This window comes from Panicum virgatum, chromosome 1K (assembly GCF_016808335.1).
Source record: "Panicum virgatum strain AP13 chromosome 1K, P.virgatum_v5, whole genome shotgun sequence".
Classification (NCBI taxonomy): Eukaryota; Viridiplantae; Streptophyta; class Magnoliopsida; order Poales; family Poaceae; genus Panicum; species Panicum virgatum.
In genome coordinates this window covers 26307881-26313999 of record NC_053136.1, presented here as the reverse complement: position 1 = coordinate 26313999, position 6119 = coordinate 26307881, and positions in this window count along the sequence as shown.

Genomic DNA, 6119 nt, shown 5'->3' with positions numbered 1-6119 from the left:
CGGTCTGCCCGTGCGTGCTCCGATTAGGGCGCCGCCGCCACCCGGGGGTGCGTACGTGTGCGCAGGGCCTCAAACTGATGTTTCCCCCTTGTTGTTTGTTGTTCCTCCCTGAGGTAACCGAGTCCAGCTCAAGTGAGGAGTAGTGGCATCGTTCACCCGCTCGGCTGGTAAGCTCCCACCAACTATGCTCATGCTCCTGTCGGTGGAGAATGCCGCTCATTTTTTCGCACTCATGTATCTGTTATCGTTTGCTTGTGTTGCCTTGCTGCCTTCTAATGCCCATTAGTAAACTGTTCTTTCCATTATGTTACTTTTTATTACACTGTAAGGCTTCTCGACATGTGCGATTGTGTCAGTCACAGCTCATGTTTCTGCCCTGATAATGATCCATCTAATTGTTTTGTTGATTAGCATATTCTATGTCTGTTCGGTTGCTTAATTGCCAGTTTCTTCCTTGCCTTTGCTCATAAGCTGCTTTAGCACAGGACGCACATCATGTTCACTTGTTAGGAGGTTTAGTCACTGTGCAGGATCTACATGGCTAATGTCGTTAAGTTGCTGGGACACACAATTACAAAATAGCCAGCTCCTAACAGCTCTTGTTGTTACTGTTATGTCAAATTGGTTAGAATAGCTGCCAGTTAGTGATTTTTAGTACTTATCACCAGTTAGTCATGAAGAAACTGAAATTGCGTGATGGCACCGGTCCAATATTAATTTTATTTGGCACTCTTGTTGATCTGAATTAATACATGTGGCTCGGGTTATTTAGACTCTGCTGTTTGTCTCCCAGCATCAACACCTTGTACCAGTCATTCTTTGGGACTCGTCTGCCTGCAGTGATAGATCCTACACTACTGTCGTATCATAGTAAACTCAAAATTGATTGTGGACATGGCTTTTTTCCATGTTACCTACCTGCAGTTTGCTAACCTGTATTTACCAATTTTGACTCAACTATTGTAGGTTTCCCATTCTTGTTTTGTTTCCCTTTCTTGACATCGTAGAAGCCGAGCTTCCATGCATAGGTTTCATACGATGTGCAAGCTTGATAGGTCATTGCACTAACCAAGAGATGCGGTCTTGCCTCTTTTCAAAAAAAGATGCGGTCATGCCAAATGCAGGATACAATTGCAAAATTTCGTGACGGCCATGTATGTTTCTATTCATAATTTTCAATTGGATGCACCCATCTTTTGTATGTTCTATGACATCTATGCTTGCTTGGCTCAACTATCCATGTTTCTACGCAAATATATTTGTGAAATTTCACGATTCCATGTATGTTTCTACTCATAACATAATTCTACGTTTGTATTTTTCTTTCCTAGTACCATCTGTTATAGTCTGAATTGAAAATTAATTAGGTGTAACTGTGTGCTATGCATATGCAGCAAAATTTTAGGGGCATATATTGAAGCTAATTTGTACGCCTCATATTTAATACTTGCCCGGTTATCAAAACCACTGTGTCATTGGTTTGTAGGTTACGCTGCTAGTTGCAACTAGTGTTTCATATTTCAGTTCAGTTCAGCTCATTTTAGTTCAGCATAGCCTTATTTAAGCATAGCCTTGCTCTCAGAATTTCTTTTTATATTTACTTGCAGGCATTTGTTAGAATTGTGGCTAACCCTCCCTACAATTCATTGTCAGAATGTTATAGTTAAAGAAGCTGATCTCTCCCTCAAGTATGATAAGCTTTTCTTCCTTGTACAGTTGTACTGTATATATGGCTTGAAAATAAGTTTTGGTTTAATTATTCTAGTGCGTCATTACTGTTGTATTCTCTATAACAAATAAAGAATACATTAATTTGGACAGCGAAACAACCGATAATGAGCTAAGTTTAGTTTGTTAACCAGCCTATCTAGCTTCTACTCTGAACATGCTTTGTTAACTAGCCTAGCTGAGTTGTGAACAAGTAATTTACAAATACTTGCATTGCACGATTAGCCTTCGTTTTTTCTCTTTTATCTCCTTTATCAAATTTGCTGTAAGCTGCAGAGCAATGGTATAGCTGTCAGTATACTTCCTTGGAGGCAGTTCTATGTATCACTGGGGATTCTTTGTTATGTAATGCCAGGATAACCATAATATTTGGGTGTATGATGTATATTGTCTTGCCAGGAATCAGACTGAATTTCAGTTCTCATTTGCATAGCTGATGTACAGAAAAGATGATAGCTCACAATGATAGTTGTGGTGTCTAAAATAGTTGTAGCTGTGGTTGTTACCATTTAAGCTGGTTAAATGATTTCAAGATTCTTTGAATTCAGATAGATGTTAAGTTGTTTTGCCACTGTTAAAACAACTTCTTAAAATGAAAAACGAAATGCTTCGTGCTATTAGCTAGTTAGCACTTGCCATATCTGGTCTATGCTAATACCTAGAACAATCCTGCACATGGTATCTTAGTTTTTTAGTCTATCTTTGAGCTACTTATTGCTCTGCATATCAAACAAATTTTTTTTCATGTGTGGAGGTACATTTAACTAAGCTTAGCATATCTAGTTTTTTAGTCTATCTTAGAGCAATAGTATGGTTAACTAAGCTTTTTAATCTCATTTTTCGGTCAAACAAGATGCCGGAAGAATGGATGAGAAGTATATTAGTACCTATCTTCAAAAACAAGGGCGATGTTCAAAATTGTACTAACTACCGTGGGATTAAGCTGATGAGTCATACGATGAAGCTTTGGGAGAGGGTTATCGAGCATCGCCTAAGAAGAGTGACAAGTGTGACCCAAAACCAATTTGGGTTCATGCTTGGAAGGTCAACCATGGAGGCGATTTTCTTAATACGACAATTGATGGAGAGATATAGGGAGCAGAAGGACTTGCACATGGTTTTCATTGACCTTGAGAAGGCATATGACAAAGTACCGAGAAATGTCATGTGGTGGGCCTTGGAGAAGCACAAAGTCCCAACTAAGTACATTACCCTAATTAAGGATATGTACAAGGATGCGACGACGTTTGTCCGGACATGTGATGGCAACACCACTGACTTTCCTATTAACATAGGTCTACACCAGGGGTCAGCATTGAGCCCTTATTTATTTACTTTAGTGATGAATGAGGTCACAAGGGATATACAAGGTGAGATCCCTTGGTGTATGCTTTTTGCTGATGATGTGGTGCTAGCTGACGAGAGTAAGGCAGGGGTTAATAGGAAGTTAGAGCTGTGGAGACGCACGTTAGAGTCGAAAGGGTTCAGACTTAGTAGGACCAAGACCGAGTACATGATGTGCGATTTCAGCGCGATTAGGCATGAGGGGGGAGACGTTAGTCTAGATGGACAAGTGGTGGTCCAGAAGGATACTTTTCGGTATTTAGCATCGGTGCTACAAAAGGATGGCGACATTGATGAAGATGTTAGGCATAGAATTTCAGCTGGCTGGTTGAAATGGCGACAAGTTTTTGGCATCATTTGTGACAAGAGGGTGCCACAAAAGCTAAAAGGCAAATTCTATAGGATAGCAATTCGTCCGGCGATACTATACGGTGCTGAATATTGGCCTACAAAAAGGCGACATGTCCAGTAACTGAGTGTAGCAGAGATGCGGATGTTGCGGTGGTTTTGCGGGCACACAAGGAGGGATAGAGTCCGGAACGAAGTTATTCGGGATAGGGTCGGAGTGGCACCAATTGAGGAGAAACTTACCCAGCATCGGCTGAGATGGTTTGGACATGTCCAACGAAGGCCTCCTGAGGCGCCGGTGCGTAATGGGGTTCTTGAGCGGGTCGATAATGTAAAGAGGGGTAGAGGTAGACCTAAACTGACGTGGGATGAGTCGGTTAAGAGAGACCTTAAGGATTGGAATATCTCTAAAGTGATAGTTTTGGATAGGAGCGCTTGGAGACTAGCTATCAATGTGCCTGAACCTTGAATTTATTTCTTTCGGGTTTCATCTCTAGCCTACCCCAACTTGCTTGGGAAAAAAGTCTATGTTGTTGTTGTTGTTGTTGTGTGTGGAGGTACATTTTTTGTTTTTAGCTATCAGCCTATCACAGATTCTCTAATTAGCTTACTATGGCATATTTACAGGTTCTGTTATTGCTGATCAGCGTGATTCTCTAATGAGATGCCATTTTTCTGTCTCCGTGTAAACCATTGTTGCAATGCTTTTCAGTCTTTGTGTAGCATTTGTAGCAATAGTAAGTCTGAAAACAGCACACCAGTAAAAAAGTATCTTATTGGCAATATGGAATAGTGTATTGTTCTGCAAATATCAAAACAGTGATCTTTTATAAAGTGGCCTTATTGTTCCTAATCATGTAATATCTCTCCTTGTTTGCTGCAGATTGATCCACTCAAAGTCGATAGGTTGGATTTTAGTAATCATCGTTTCTTCGTGCTCATGTAAGTCCAGCTATCTCTTTTCTTTTTTTCTTACCACTGCTAAATTCTGCACAAATGTAGTCTAGCATGTAGATGCACCATGACCCTGAACGCAGTACTGGATGATTCGGGCACCAAGGAGCTGAACCTAGGTACACACAAGGAGCTGAACCTGAGTGCATCAACTGGGAAGTGGACTGGTCATCGAACCTTACAAGTTTTGTTCATTAGATACATGGCTGGAAATAAGGCTACAGATTAGAGTTGTGGTGACTTTAGAGATAGTAGTTAATGTGTGACTTTAACAGATTGTGTATGTGTATCTGTAATGTACAAATGGATAGAACCAATGTATTTGTGATGTAAATAAGATCTATTTCATGTCCTATTTTTCTTTTTTCTTTTTGATTTTTTATTTTATCATCACAGACGTGTTTTCTCACTGCAGCGTCTCTGATGTTAATCATTAGAGACGCATTTAACTATTTGCGTCTGATGACCCACATTAGAGATGTGTTTTAACTAGACGCCTCTCAGATGTGGGTCATCAGAGACGCAGAATCCGCATCTCTGATGTGCACATATCACATACGCTGATTTATCACATGCGATGTGACACATTTTTTCAATATCACTAATGACTGTCCGACCCGTCTCTAATGAGGTTTTCACGTAGTGAGAACCGACATGTAAGCGAACCGACATGTAAGCCTCCAAGCGTGGTGCATATGTAAGGAACACGAAATGGACTTAGTGTGGATTCATTTGTGCAAGGATCGCTTCCTCGATAAGTGCAAATCGAGAGGATAGTCCATTTTCGTGTTCTTGCAAATATCAACGATAATGCATATAAGATAGATCTTCCAACAAGTTATGGCGGGAGCAACACCTTCAATGTTGCTAACCTATTACTATTCACAAGTGAAGATGCTTCAGAGTCGAGGACAACTCCTTTTCGAAGGGGAGATGATATATAATGTTATGTGTGTTTAATTCTGGGCATGTGGTAAGCACGTACTGGAACTACCAGATTTGTTTTCATTTTATGTGAGTTGTGTTGGTCAAGTGGCTATTGATGTGGATTAACATATGGTGTGTCAGGAGACGAACACGTGTTAACTCTCATCTTAACGGTTGATTGATAATTTTATCTAAACTGAGTGCAAATTGGGCAGTTCTTCCACCTGGACTGCTGGTGCAGTAAACACCGCCACGTGTTTTGGTAGGGTTAATTACGGCAAGTAATTCAGTCACAGTAACTTGCATGCGGCTCTTGAATATTCAGTAGATCCACGTAGGCTTTGTCTGTATTGCAGTAGGCAAAGGCAGCAAAACTATTGTGGGGGTACTGCATACGACCTACTGAAGGAAAAGGCGAGGAAAAAGCTGAACAGTAGTGCGAACATGTGGTTGTGTCTAGATCCGTAAAACGGTGATAAAAAGGGACACATCGGACACTGTAGCACACTGTAGCATTTTTTTTGTTTATTTGTCGTAATTGTTGTCCTACCATGATCTAATTAGGCTCAAAAGATTCGTCTCGTCGTGTACATCAAAACTATGCAATTAGTTTTTTATTTATCTATATTTAATGCTCCATGCATGAGTTAAAAGATTTGATGTAATAGATGAATAATAAAGTTTGGATAGAGAAATTTTGAAACTAAACAACACAGTCTGTGTACTGTGTACCTGCTGTGCTGGATGACAAGGAGAAAAGCTGCGCCTGCACATCCACGATGTGCTGTATGAGTACTGGTATAGTACAGCAGAGCCAC